This window comes from Emydura macquarii, unplaced genomic scaffold (assembly GCF_026122565.2).
Source record: "Emydura macquarii macquarii isolate MOO-44397 ecotype Brisbane River unplaced genomic scaffold, CSIRO-AGI_Emac_v2 contig_320, whole genome shotgun sequence".
NCBI classification, from domain to species: domain Eukaryota; kingdom Metazoa; phylum Chordata; order Testudines; family Chelidae; genus Emydura; species Emydura macquarii.
In genome coordinates, this window is record NW_027130457.1 from 11,406,452 (window position 1) to 11,421,552 (window position 15,101).

A 15,101-nucleotide genomic window follows, 5' to 3' on the forward strand; every position below is an offset into this window, starting at 1 on the left:
AAGCACAAACTAGTCCTGCTTTTGTCTTTTTAAGAAGAACAAATACTCTGGCCAACTTTTCCAAACCTGGGTGCTGAAAGTTAGGCCCCAAAACCCCTATTTGGGCACCTAAACAAATGTGGCCTGACTCTCAAAAGTGCTGAGCCCCTGCAGATCCTGCTGATTTCACTGGGATTTGTGGGTGTTCAGCAGTTCTGAGCTTGCTGCTAACTGTACCCACGGGCTCAGTCATGCTCAGCAGCATAATGAGACAAGCTATAGAAGTAGAAACGCTTTTCTTTTTAGCTCATGTTCTGATTTCAAATGCAGATGATGTGCGAGGCCAGGCATACAATTATTGACGTAGCGGCAAAGCGCCCAAGAGCATGTCTTGATTCATTTGTTTTAGGACAATTAGATTTAGCACAACTCAGTGAGAATGGCACTCAGGTGGACAGCTTGTGGGTAGCTAATCTTCATTTTTCCTCATTAACACAAAATTATACATGTTTGAAATGTCTTTCTTCACCTATGTCCAGTGTAGCAGAGTGGAGCCAGATTGCATTAGGAGGATTCTCATCATCTATCCCAGCCCCCTTCCTACGCTCAGCATTATAGCTGCTCCCTCTACCTGAGCTCTAAACAGGAACCTGCCTAGAATCTCCCACATAAATAAACATGCAACAGGTTTCAAGTCTCTTCCTGCCTTTTCTCCCTGATGTGTGATATGCTGCCTGGACTACACAGATCCTACAGGTGTAGGAATTGAAATGCTGATGTCCTGTACAGTCCATGCTGATTATTTCCCTATATTATGAGTGCAAAGGAGATCATTCACAGTGATCTCCCTCTTCCTATGCAGAACGGGAGGTCACCTGCTCCCACAGCATTGTCTCCCACCTGGACTGAATCCCACAAGAAAGCCCTCTTGAAGGTGCATTGACTGTTGCATGGCCCTTACCTACACATGGAAAACTGCTTGATTATGATCCTGAGCACCTGAGTACTCAGAATTTCATGGCATCACATCTCCAGTGCAGCCAATCTGCCTGGGAACTAGCACAAAGAGTGGGGCTATTCAGCACCCATCTCAAAGAAGCCCAGTTACAAGTAAATTTAACCTTCATTTTTGGAGGCAGACAATCCTGCCTGATCTAGGATCACAGATGGTCAGGCCCCAGGAGTCAAATTCTGCTTGGCAGCACAGAGTGCTACCATAGCTACCAGGTAAACCAGCGCATATTTATTTCATGTAAGATTTTTTTCATATGTATATAAACTAGATGGTACCTTACTATGCATTTAAATATATACACATCTAATTTGGGCTTTCATGTTTTATGCAGGAGGAATTCTTGGAAAGGCCAAGATCCCAGAGACTCTTCTTGGTCATCTCATATAAATTTATTCCTAATAATAATTTTAAAGTAAATTTACAGTAAAAAATGTTCCTAGGTCCCAGTCGTACGTCTGCTCATGAGCATGTGGGTACATTAGGTCCCAAAGCAGAGGAATTGGAGTGAAGTGGCCCAATCTGTACAGGGGATGTATATCCCACAGAGGCATTGCAGAGCAGAGCTCTGTGGGAGCTCTCTGCGACTGACTGCAGAAAGGAAACCAGGTGTGCTGGGAATGACTAGTCATCCATGGTGTGTTGGGGAAGTAATAGACTGTCATCCCACTAAGCCCTTCACTATTAGCTCTGCACTAGCTTTTGCAGGCTGAGGCTGTGCCTTACCTTGTAATAATGTTGGACATGGTTTCCTCACACAGCAAATCCCTTTGGCTCCTGTTCCATGATTTGGCCCACAGACTGTATCTTTTCTTTATTCTTTTCCCGTGCCCAATCTGTTGTAAGGCATTTTTCTTTCCTCTCTAAGTAACAATTTGTGGCTTTCCAGAGGAAAGTCCGACAGCTATAGAAGTCCACCCTGCATGTGAATTCATTGCTATCCTACCTAACAGAGTGATTGGCTCTATTAAAAAGCATCTCCAGCTTTCCTATGCAGGTCCCCTGTCAACTCCTGAGCTCTTCTCAAATAATTTTAAAACATTTGTGGTGCACCATGAGACTATTTAGAAAAAAATTGGCTTTAAATTAGCGGAGAAATAAATGTCTGCTGCTGGTTCTCTGGCCTCTGTTGTCTGTAAATACTTTTTAATCAGACAAAGGGAATATTGACACCATACTGAGACTCAGCAATAACTCCTGAGCAAGACATTGCTTCCTGATGAGTCAGTGCATTTTCCAGTCTTGACAAAAAATGTTGAATCTCCTTCCAAAGGATTTTCATTGGCTCTTATTGATGATTCGTCTGCAAACGTTAAATCATTTACACTGCTATTAGATTATTTCCTCGAACTTCTCGCCTTTTTTTTTCTTGGCATGTGGCTGTGCGAGGAAGCACATCATTCTCTGTTTTAAATGCCGTTTCCATCTTCCTGTGCATTAGAACAATTTCCTGCCTCTAGCTGATTAATTCTCTTAATGATGAGAATGTCCCTGATACAGTCTCTTGTTATGAGAGCTGCCATTCAAAAGTTTCCTCCTTCAGCATTTATAAGAGCCAGGAGTTCATCATTTAATGAGTGACTTGAGAATCTATTTTTTCTTTTCTCTCTCCCCTCTTCAGATGGCCGGGCTCCCTGCTCTCTGTCCTCCCAGATGACTTTGTAACCCCAGGCATGTTCTTCCCATGCATAGCTGGGATAGATCTAGAGTTGCCTCACATTTGTGCACCTAACCACATATATTCAGTAAAGTCCAATTAGTACATTTGTTTTTCTCTTATTAAAATACGAGGCAACCTCAACATCTGTAAGCAGATCTAATTAAGATACTCTTGGTCTAGTCCATAATCGTTAGTAATTTTAATTAAACTAGATAACTATTTAAGCAAATTATTTTTTTCAACGAGATAACGTATTTGATTTTCACACAAAATGTAATTATTGATCAGAATTATTTTTGTTGGGCTTATATTTCAAAACTTTGTTGGAAAAAGCAATTGCACTGATCCAGCCCAGTATTACTACTCTGTGCTGTCTTGACTGAGAGCTGTGTTCAAATCCTGACCCAGGCTTCTTGCTCCCCAAACTGGCATGGGCTGAAAATGTTCTAGATTCGGTTCTGATTTACACAGGTATACATAAGGAATAACTCCATTAAAGCCATTGAAATTATACAAATTTAAACCTGAGGTGTAAATTAGATCAGCATCAGGCCCACTGCCTCTGGAATGCTCCCCGATCACTCCAGCCCAAGGCATTCATTCCTTAAAGGAGAAGGAGTGCCTTGCAGTGCTCAGCAAAGAGACATCTCTGGCCATTTTAAGGTGTTCTGGAGAGATTCCCATCTAGTTTTCTTCAGCCCTAGGAGTTCCATGGTGGGATGAAGGTTGAAGAGAGAGAGTGAAGGGATTATCAGGAAATGAGGAGGAAACTAGAGGTGGTGGAAGGTAAAATTATACTATTTTATTTATTTTTATTAAATTATTAACTAAGAATTGTAACTAGCCCTGCATCTAGGCTGCACACAGGATCTGAGTCTGTTTCCTAAACTTGGGGGGGTCTGGCACACTTCCATGGTGGTGTGGCTAGGGCCTGGAACTGAGAGCAGAACCACTTATTGCCTACAGCAGAATTAGTACCAGCTTCATGGGGACCACTTCTTCATCCTCTCTGCTGGAAGATGACTGCCAGATTTGTTACTCTCTGTAAAGCAAGGGGGGACAGGTTCAAAGGTGCAGAATACTGGTATCTAGAATGAAAGAACAGAGGGTTCTTTTTTGAGTGACAGTTCCCTATGTGTATTCCACACGCCATACACCTGCGTCCGGAATTTCTTCAAAGCAGCATCTGTTGACCTGCACATGGGCAGTAGCTTCTCTAGTGCTCCCAAATGAGGATGTAAGAAGCAGTGTGGGTCAATACCTCTCCTGTTCCTTCTTACTGTTGCATGGCCTAAGTTGGGATTGTGTCCTCTTTCACTCCATGTCTAACCTGTAAAGTAAAATATTTGTAAATAGTTTTTATATATTAGCTTGATAGTTATTGTCATACTTAGTGTACAGAGTATATAATAGCTCCCCCCACCCAATTGGGGGAAATCAAATAGAGTTGTAAATAGGGGAGTTTGAGTGGACTTTACGGGCAGTGGGTGAGTTTTGTGGAGTTGTGTGTCGTTGTTGTTTTGTTTCGTTTTCTTCAGTTTGCAGGAGCTGGTCCTGGGTGGTGTACTGAGATCAGCTGACCCTAATTAGGGAGCCTATAAAGGCAGCCATTCAATCAGGCAGAGGCACAGCTGCAGCAGCACAGGAGCCAGCAAACAGAGCTGAAAACAGGGGAGTTTGAGTGGGAGTTTGGGGAGGCAGTGTGTGGTGTTCTGGTATTGTTGCGGTGCTCGTTGGGGATTGTTTCGGTGGGTTTTGTGTTTTTGTGTTTCTCACTGACAGGAAGTAGGGGGAAGGCTATGACAGATACAGAGGCGGTACTGGTAGTCACTCAAGCAGTGGAAGAGACAATGAAGATGACTGGATGTGAAAGCTGCGGGATGTACATGAGGGGGTACCTCAAAAGACCTTTGTTTGTATGAAGTGCCGCCTCAGAGCTGATGGAAGAGAAGATTCAAGGGTTGGATACGCAGGTGGAAACTCTGGTTGAGTTTGGAAGGGAGCAGATGATGCCGCAAAGGAATGAGGAGGCTGAAAGGAAAAACCCAGACCTGCAGATGGAAGCAGGACCAATGAACTCTGAGGGGAGAACGCTGGGTGAGGAAAGTGGCCAGTGGAAGCATGTGACTGCGAGAACCCAACAGAGGAAAAGATGGGCTAGTGAAGGAGAAATAGAGCTCAGGAACAGGTTTGCGGAGTTGGAAAATGAAGAAGGGGCACAGCAGGTGGTTACTGAAGGTGGGAGGACAAGGAAGAAGAGAAGAGCAGCTAGTCCTATAAGAAGAGTGGATGAGCCAATGGAGATACCACCAAATAAGAACCCCAGGAGGATACAGGAACGGTTGGAGAGAATAGCAAAGGATAATAGTAGATGAGATGACTTGCAGTCAGAAAGAACAGGGGATAGGCTGGAGAATCACACCGTCACCAGGAAAAGACAGGTCTATGTGATTGGGGACTCCCTGCTGAGAAAACAGAAAGGCCTGTAACCAGAGCTGAGCCGGAGAACAGAAGGGTGTGTTGTCTGCTGTATGCTAATGTACGGGATATGAACCTGAGGCTGAAGAGGATCCTATCAGGAGTGGGAAAGAATCCACTGATTGTCTTTTATGTAGGTAGAAATGATATGGCTAGATTCTCGCTGGAACATATCAAAGGAGATGATGCCAGGCTGGGGAAGACACTTTAGGAAATCGAGGCTCAGGTGATCTTCAGTGAGATTTTGCCTCTTCCCTAGAGAAGGACATGACAAGATTGCGATGATCAACAAATGGCTCAGGCAGTGGTGCTATAAGGAGGGCTTTGGGATGTATGATCACTGGGAGGCATTCATGGACAGAGGACTGTTCTCTTGGGATGGACTTCTCCTGAGTAAGGAGGGAAATGCACTTCTAGGATGGAGGCTGGCACAACTGATTAAGAGATCTTTAAACTAGGGAGTTGGGGGAGATGGTTGGGAAATGCCCAGATAATCTCCACACCCGATTTTAGCATTGAGAGGGAGGAAAATGAAATAAGAAAGGACAGAGCAGTGGGGGCAGAATGCACATTAAGAGGAAGGGTAGTGCAGATATCAATATAATAGGCGATATTGGCAGTAGAATGACTGTGCCAAATCAGGTAAGGAATGTGAGTGAAGCCAAACAGCAAAAATGAAGATGTTTATATACCCGTGCGAGGAGCCTGGGTAACAAAATGGAGGAACTAGAGCTACTGGTAGAGGAAGTGAAACCAGATATTATAGGAATAACAGAAACATGGTGGAATAGTAGTCACGACTGGTGTACAAGTATTGAAGGGTATGTGCTGTTTAGCAAAGACAGAAATAAAGGCAAAGTGGTGAAGCAGCATTGTATATGAATGATGAGGTAGACTTTAAAGAAATTAGAAGTGATGGAATTGATAAAACAGAGTCTGGATAAAAATCAGACTGGGAAGAGAACTACTAGTGTTTCCCCTGGGATAGTGCTTGGGGTGTGTTAAAGATGACCAGGATCTGATTTGGACATGGATAGCGACCTCTTTAAGGCTTTTAATGATGTAAATACTACTGGGAACTGTGTGATTATGGGAGACTTTAACTTCCCAGATATAGACTGGAGGACAAGTACTAGTAGTAATAATAGGGCCCAGATTTTCCTGAATGTGATAGCTGACGGATTCCTTCACCAAATAGTTACTGAACCAACAAGAGGGAACGCCATTTTAGATTTGGTATTGGTGAGTAGTGAGGACCTCATAGAAGAACTGGTTGTAGGGGACAACTTTGGTTTGAGCGACCATGAGCTAATTCAGTTCAAACTAAATGGAAAGATAAACAAAAAAAGATCTGTGACTAGGGTCTTTGACTTCAAAAGGACTAAGTTTAAAAAATTAGGGAATTAGTTGTGGAAGTGGACTGGAAAGAAGAACTCATGGATCTAAAGATGGAGGAGGCTTGGAATTACTTCAAATCAAAGTTGCAGGAACTATCTGAAGCCTGCATCCCACGGAAGGGGAAAACATTCATAGGCAAGAGTTGTAGACCAAGCTGGATGAGTAAACATCTCAGACAGATGATTAAGAGAAAGCAGAAAGCCTACAAGGAGTGGGAGATGAGAGGGATCAGCAAGGAAAGCTACCTCTTGGAGGTCAGAACATGTAGAGATAAAGTGAGAAAGGCCAAAAGCCAAGTAGAGTTGGACCTTGCAAAGGGAATTAAAACCATTAGTAAAAGGTTCTATAGCCATATAAATAGGAAGAAAACAAAGAAAGAAGAAGTGGGACCACTAAGCACTGAGGATCCGGTGGAGGCTAAGGATAATCTAGGCATGGCCGAATATCTAAAGAAATACTTTGCCTCTGTTTTTAATGAGGCTAATGATGAGCTTGGCAATAGTAGCAGGGTGGCTAATGGGAATGAGGATATGGAGGTAGAAATTACCACATCCGAGATAGAAGCCAAACTTGAACATCTTAATGGGACTAAAGTGGGGGGGAGGGGAAGCTGGATAATCTCCATCCAAGAATATTAAAGGAACAAGCATACGAAATTGCAAGCCCATTAGCAATTATTTTTATCGAATCTGTAAACTCAGGGGTTGTACCATATGACTGGAGAATTGCTAACATAGTTTCTATTTTTAAGAAAGGGAAAAAATGTGATTCAGGTAACTCCAGGCCTGTTAGTTTGACCTTAGTAGTATGCAAGATCTTGGAAAAAATTTTGAAAAAAAGTAATTAAGGACATCAAAGTTAACAGTAATTGGGATAAAATACAACATAACTTTGCAAAAGGTAGATCGTGCCAGACCAACCTGATCTCCTTTTTTGAGACGGTAACAGATTTTTTAGACAAAGGGAATGCAGTGGATCTAATTTACATGGATTTCAGTAAGGCATTTGATACAGTTTCACATGGGGAATTATTAGTTAAATGGGAAAATATGGGGATTAATATGAAAATTGAAAGGCAGATAGGATGCAACCATTACAGATGATGCAGAAAAGATGCCCAGTGGCTAGCACAGGAACTAATCCTCATTCACCTAGATTTCACAAGGGAATTCATACTCCAAACTGATGACTCAGATGTAGGACTAGGAGCTGTCCACTCCCAGGAGGCCAAGCAGGAAGAGCACCCCATTTCGTATTTAAGCACAAGTTGTTCCCTAGGGAAACACATTATTCCACAATAGAGAAAGAGGTGTTGGCAGTAAAGTGGGCCATTGACACCCTGCTCTATTACTTGCTTTGAAGTAACTTCAGGTTAATTACCTCTCATTAAGGCTGTGAATCTGTCATGGAAGTCACAGAAGTCACGGATTGGGGCCATCTGCAACGGCCGCTACTGAGGCAATCTCTGGGACTGCCTGAGCAGCGGTGCTGGGGATGGCCCTGGCGGCCACCGGCTCAGGAACGGTCCTGGAGATGGCCTGAGCAGTGGCTGAAGCAGTGACCCTGGGGGGCGACCTGAGAGGCCATCAAATAGCAGTCCCTGGGGGCCTCAGAGCGGGTGGGTGGCTGGGATCAATCAGCCTCCATCACCAGAGTAGGGGCCAGTCATCAGTGCCCGGGGCCCCCAGAGCAGCAGTGCCCCAGGAACAGCTAAGATTTAGTCAGGGAAATTTATTATAAAAGTCATGGATGGGTCATGAGCCATGAATTTTTGTTTATTGCCTGTGACCTGTCCATGACTTTTTCTAAATATAACCATGTGTAGGAAGGTGCAGCGGCCTTCTTCAGAGCCTGGGCCAGAGGAAGGGCCACACCGCCTAGCGCAGACAGTAAATGGGCTGGCAGTCCAGTCTGCCCGGCAACCAGAAAGCCAGACTGGGATAGGTCCAACCGACCAGCCAATCCGGCCACAGAGGGGCGGAACCTCCGCCGGGCTGAGAATACAAAAAGCAGGCCCTGCAGGTCAGTAGGGAACAGGCTGCTTCCGGAAGCAGACATGCCATCTCACCGGCTGCAGCAGAGGCCTGAACCCAGCCGGGCCGCTGCCCCAAGCGAGTGCCTCCCGGAGCAGAGGCCCCGGGAATGGCCCAAGCGACCGAGCTCTAAGGATTGGATAGGGCCTCCAGGCCCCATAGACTGGCCTGGGCCACCAGGCCCCAAAGACTGGACAGGACCTCTGGGCCCCAGCGACTGGACCGAGCCCCCTGAGCCTGAGGACTGGGAGATACCCTCAGAGGCCGGTCTTGACCTGGAGGAGCTGCCTGAGGTTGAAACCCTGGAACCCTGTGACCTGGAGGAGTTGCCCTCCGCCGAGGAGCTCCACGACTTGCCGCCAGTGGACGAAGAGGGACTGGTGAGCCTGCCGCGGGCTGTGTACTCCAGTGACCACAAGGATCTGGCAGATACAGGTACTTGGGGATACGGGGAGGAAGTGGCCCAGGGACAGCCATAACCGTGGCTGAGACAGGGGCAAAGCCCCGTCGGCGTGTTTTGGCAGGAGCCCTGCTGTCTCAGTGGCAATGCCTTTGCCACTGCTAGGGTCCTGGGCTGGGATGCAGTGGGGTCGGGTGTGCCTGCGTTCCCTTCCCCTCCCCCCTTGTCCTCGCCACCCAGGGAGTGATTACCGTACCCTACTATCCTGACCAGAGGACACTGCTGGCCCTCCCGCCCTGCCTAAGGGCCAGGACTAAGGCTCATGAAAGACACTAACATTTCCCTTTTTGGAAGGTGCAGTGGCCTTCCTCAGAGCCTGGGCCCGAGGAAGGGCCGCAATGCCCAGGCCGCACCAGACGTGGTCCTACACCTTACCAATCATGCACATCCTCAGATGGTTACATAGCATAAAGGAGACAAACCCCCGGATCATGCACTGGTACTTTTCCCTCCAGCCTTATGATTTCCATGTGTTACACCGACCCAGTAAGGCTCATGCCAACGTGAACTTTTTCTCCAGGTGGGAATGGGAAGGAGAGAAGGGGCCAGATCACCTGCCAGGATTACTCTTAAGGGGGAGGGTGTGTGACGGGGAGGACGTACCCTGCACTGGCCCAGAAAGGGTTAAATACACACTATGGGTGGCAGAAGTTCTGCCCCCCAAGCCATGCTGGGCATGCTCCAATTGCTACCTCAGCATAAAAGGGAGCAGACCAGCTCATTCTAGGCTGACCACAGAGGAATAAGGATGTTCATTGGAGGCTCCAGCCCAAGAACCACTGCAACCCTTGCCTGAGGCATCCAGAGACCCTGAGAACCAGGCAGGATCCCTGTTGTGTCCAGGCCCCAAACCAGAGTCAGGGTCTTGGGGGACTATGTATACTGAGGAGCCCGGAAGTCCTAAGGACCTGTGGACCATCACGTTAAGAGACAGAGTAGGAAGCAGCCTAGGGAGGGGGCAAACATCCATGACCCCTGGGAAGAGTCAGCGTATTGTGGGTGTATCCCCTGCTGACTCAGTGGTAAGAAACCTTGCCACTGCCAGGGACCTGCGTTGGGACCTGATGGAGTAGGGAGGGCTCGGGTCCCCCTATCTGGGCCATCTACTCATTGGTAGCAGCCCCCCCAACTTTTGACCATTGGGCCCCCCATCCCTGATCTCTGGGGCAGCCATATTGACTCTGGCCATTGGGCCCTACTGTCCTGACTCCAATGACAGTCAGGCAAGCTCTAACCATGGGACCACCACACTCCCCAACCCACTCCACAGGGAGATGGGGTGGACCTACCTATCCCATGACAGTGCACCAGACTCCAGTGAACTCCACTGCTCATTTAAAACAAATGTATTTAAAAACAAAATGTAAAATAAAAATAAAGTGTTAATTTTTTTTCCAGTGCCTACATTACTTCAGTTCTGTGATGTAGACACTTAGGGTAAGTCTACACTACAAACGTGCATCGGCACAGCTGTGCTTCTGTAGCGCTTCTGGCGACAACGCTCTAAGCCAACAGGAGAGATTTCTCCCATCAGCTTAATAACTCCCCCTTCACAAGAGATGCTAGCAATTTTGACAGGAGAAGCTCTCCTGCCGACTTAGTGCTATCTACATGAGAGGGTAAGGTTGGTATAACTACATTGTTCAGGGGTGTGGATTTTTCATTTTTCCAGAGCAATGTAGTTATACTGAAGTAAGGATGTAGTGTAGACTTGGCCTTAGCAACTGTGAAAATGTGAGAACATGTGACTGATTCACCATTGCCCTATAGACTATATAGTCATTAACACCAGTGCCAAGTGAGTGCAGCATTTGGTAGCATTTTACATCCACTTTGCACTGGTTTAAGAGATTCTCAAGGCTCAGGATGAACAAAGAATCAGACCTGGCATCTCCAAAGCAAAGTGTGAGCTTCAGTTTTGATCACTAAAACTTGAAATGTTCTGTGACGAGAGCCTCCACTCACTGCTGGGCTGGCGCCTCCTCCTAGCCACTCTGTGGATTAGCTCATGAGGTCAATGCCCCTTCCTTTGGTTGCACGCTATCACTCCATCTTTCTCTCTCGTCTGCAGCTCCTCTCTCGTTCCAGGAACTGCAGCGTCCGTATTGTGACTTGGCCCTCCAACCAGGTCACTCAACATTCCCCCACTTCCAGGGTATAATCCTTCAAAGTCTTTGTCACACCCACAGTGGCCCAGACAGTCTTCCAGTTCACTGGCCCAGCGGTGCCACTTCCCCAGTGGCAAGTAAAGGAATCCAGGCCCACCCTCTACTCCAGGTTCCAACCCAGGGATCCTACAACACACAACCAAGGTCTGCTCAGTCCCCAATCTTGCTGCTTACTCCCGTGGCTGCTTCCTACCCCAGCAATCCCCCCTCTCTGGGGCTTTTCTGGCCTCTCTGCTCACTCCTCCCAGTCAGCAGCTGTGGACTACTTGTCTCTATGGCCCCCCAACACACCTCCCTTCTCCCAGGGAATGACTGCTGACTGCCTTCCTGCAGCCTCCTTCCTGCTACCAGCTTCCTGGCTTTATAGAATCCCTGTCTGTTCCCAAATAGGTGAGCTTCCCCTAATTAGGGGTTTCCTTTCAGCCTGCAGTCTAATAGGTTAATTGGCCCATTTGGCCTCCATTAACCCCTTCTGGGCAAGTGTGGGGTGGATACCGCATCACAGGTACATAGGTCTGAACTGCAGCCTGACATACTAAAACAGTCATCCTGTGCAGAGTCATGGGCCTCTTTTCTGCACCATCTGTAATGCAGTGAGATTCATAATGGTTGACAAAAATCCCAAATCTTCACGTCTAATGCAATGACAGGCAGTCAATGGCCAGGAACTGAAAGTCAGAACTTTTGAAATCTTCTAAATTTTCTATCAATTAGAAGCATCTGCAGCACTTCCAGTTCCATATTCAATGACTGGTAACCAATTTTGGCTGCTCTTACACAGTGTGCACTGCTGTAATGAAATACTGTACACCTTGCAGAGAAATTACAACCTACTATGGGGTAAATTAAAATATGTTAGTACATTCAGAAACTGTTAATGCAACCATTAAATCTGAGAATTTAAATAAAAAAGGAAGGAAAATTCAGAAGTAAAGGTTCCCACAGCAACAATAACTTGACCACATTGATTATTATGTAGTATCTTAGATTAGCATTGGTGCTATTAACTGTATACCTTTATATGTAAAATGTGTGCGGTCTGGCTGAGTTAATGTTGCTGTGGGAACAGTAACTTTTGGATTTCCTGACTTCTGTGGATTTAAATACACTGCCTTAATGTCGCATTAATATAGGGTTCTGCATTTAATTTCCTCGTATTTAAAAAAATGGCACCTAAGTCAATGACACAACTCTGTGCATGAATAGATATGAAATTAAACTGTGCTGAAAGAATAGCAAATATGGCAGACGACCAGGTTGGCTTAACAAAGAAATCTTTGGGGAGCTTAAACACAAAAAGGAAGCTTACAAGTGGAAGCTTGGTCAGATGACTAGGGAGAAGTATAAAAATACTGCTCAGGAATGCAGAAGTGAAATCAGGAAGGCCAAAGCACAATTGTAGTTGCAGATAGCAAGGGATGTGAAGGGTCACAAGAAGGGTTATTATAGATATGTTAGCAACAAGAAGAAGACAAGAGAAAGTGTAGGCCCCTTACTGAATGGGGGAGCAACCTAGTGACAGATGATGAGGAAAAAGCAGAAGTACTCAATGTTTTTTTTGTCTCTGTCTTCACAGACAAGGTCAGCTCCCAGACTACTGCACTGGGCAGCACAGAATGGGGAGGAGGTGAGCAGCCCTCAGTGGTGAAAGAATAGGTTCTGGACTATTTAGAAAGTCTGGGTATGCACAGGTCCATGGGGCTGGATGCAATACATTGGAGGATGCTGAGGGAGTTGGCTGATGTGATTACAGAGCCATTGGCTATTATTTTTGAAAACTCGTGGCAGCTGGGGGAGGTCCAAGATGATTGGAAAAAGGCAAATATAGTGCCCATCTTCAAAATAGGGAAGAAAGAGGATCTGGGGAACTACAGATCAGTCAGTCTCACCTCAGTCCCTGGAAAAATCATGCATCAGGTCCTCAAGGAATCCATTTGGAGGCACTTGGAAGAGAGGAAGGTGATCAGGTCACTAAGCATGGATTCACCAAGGGCAAGTCATGCCGCACCAACCTGACTGCCTTCTATGATGAAATGACTGGCTCTGTGGATGTGGGGAAAGTGGTGGTTGTGATATATCTTGACTTTAGCAAAGCTTTTGATATGGTCTCCCACTTTATTCTTATCGGTAAGTTAAGAAGTATGAGTTAGATGAATAGAAAGTTGTATAGATCATTGGGCTCAACGGGTAGTGAGCAATGGCTTGATGTCTAGTTAGGAGCCGGTAACAAGAGGAGTGACCCAGGATTCAATGCTGGGGCCAGTTTTGTTCAACATCTTCATTAATGATCTGGTGGATGGAGTGGATTGCACCCTCAACAAGTTTGCATCTGATACTAAGCTGGGGGGAGTGGTAGATACACTGGAGGGTAGAGATCAGATACAAAGTGACATAGACATATTGGAGGATTGGGCCAAAAGAAATCTGATGAGGTTCAGCAAGGAAAAGTGCAGAATCCTGCACTTAGGATGGAAGAATCCAATGCACTGCTACAGACTGGGGACCGACTGGGTAGGCAGCAGTTCTGCAGAAAAAAGACCTGTGGGTTACACTGGACAAGGAGCTGGATATGAATCAACAGTGAGATCTTACTGCCAAGAAGGCTAGCGGCATATTGGGCTGCATTAGTATAGCATTGCCTGCAGATCGAGGAAAGTGATTATTCCCCTCTATTCGGCACTGGTGAGGCCACATTTGGAGTATTATGTCCAGTTTTGGCCCCCCCCCCCCCACTACAGAAAGGATGTGGACAAATTGGAGCAAGTCCAGCGGAGGGCAACAAAAATGGTTAGGATGCTGGAGCACATGACTTATGAGGCGAGGCTGAGGGAACTAGGATTGTTTAGTATGTAGAAGAGAAGAGTTAGGGGGGATTTAATAGTAGCCTTCAACTACCTGAAGGACTAGACTGCTCTCAGCAGTGGCAGATGACAGAGCAAGGAGCAATGGTCTCAAGTTGCAGTCGGGGAGGTCTAGGTTGGATATTAGGAAAAAGTTTTTCACTAGGAAGGTGGTGAAGCATTGGAATGGGTTACCTAGGGAGGTGGTGGAATCGCCATTCTTAGAGGTTTTTAAGGTGTGGCTTGACAAAGCCCTGGCTGGGATGATTTAGTTGGGGTTGGTCCTGCTTTGAGCAGTGGGCTGGACTAGATGACCTCCTGAGGTCCCTTCCAACCCTAATCTTCTATGATTCTAGGCTTTCATTTTGTAGGGTTCCCCTTCCCCCCCCGCCCCCCCACCCCCACCCCCCGATAAACTGCTCAGTGTACTTGTGGTTCTTTTCTAGGTGGCAAAGTCAGGATGGAGTTGTCGTCCTTGTTGCCACCGTTAAAAAGGCAACTTCCATATGAAAGAACATACCAGTTACTGGTCAGCAGCAAGCTTTTTGCGTTCTCTTTTTACACAGAGACAGATGCAGCATAGCTCCTGCCATTCCTCCATTTTAAAATTAGATATCTTTGGTTGTCTGTTAATTCTCCTCAGTAGCCAGTCTAATAACTGTGCTGGAAGCAGGGAATCTCTAGAGTGGAAAGGAATTAACTGGGCATGAAATTTTGCTCTCAGCTATATTGGTGCAACTCACATGTATTCCAATGGGGGTTACACTTGTGGGACTATGAACAAAATTCAGCCCTGTATGTTTATCATGCAATATTGCTATATGTGTACATGTTACTAAAGCATTAGTTGTGGTTCCTTAGATTATATCATTTCAATGATCTCCAGTGGGAACCTCACTTAGAGCCAGATGCTGATTCACTTACTCACCCTAAGTAATACTTTACTCTGTGAGTGCTGCCATTGATTTTAGTGGAACCATTTGTGGCGCAAGGTACCTTGTTACCCAGAACAGTAAGGGGTTGTGTCACCACCTGCCCAGTAATCCTGGTGCTTCTGTGCTGTGTAGTGCCTT

At 46.1% G+C, this 15,101-nt stretch overlaps 1 long non-coding RNA gene across 1 annotated transcript; it reads left to right on the forward strand.

Moving 5' to 3' along the window:
- Window positions 1–1,043: 1,043 nt before the first annotated feature.
- On the forward strand, window positions 1,044–14,659 carry LOC137167278 (uncharacterized). Its single transcript, XR_010924082.1, has 3 exons — window positions 1,044–1,206; window positions 3,350–3,437; window positions 14,475–14,659. It is a non-coding gene; the product is annotated as an uncharacterized lncRNA (long non-coding RNA).
- The last annotated feature ends 442 nt before the right edge of the window (window positions 14,660–15,101 follow it).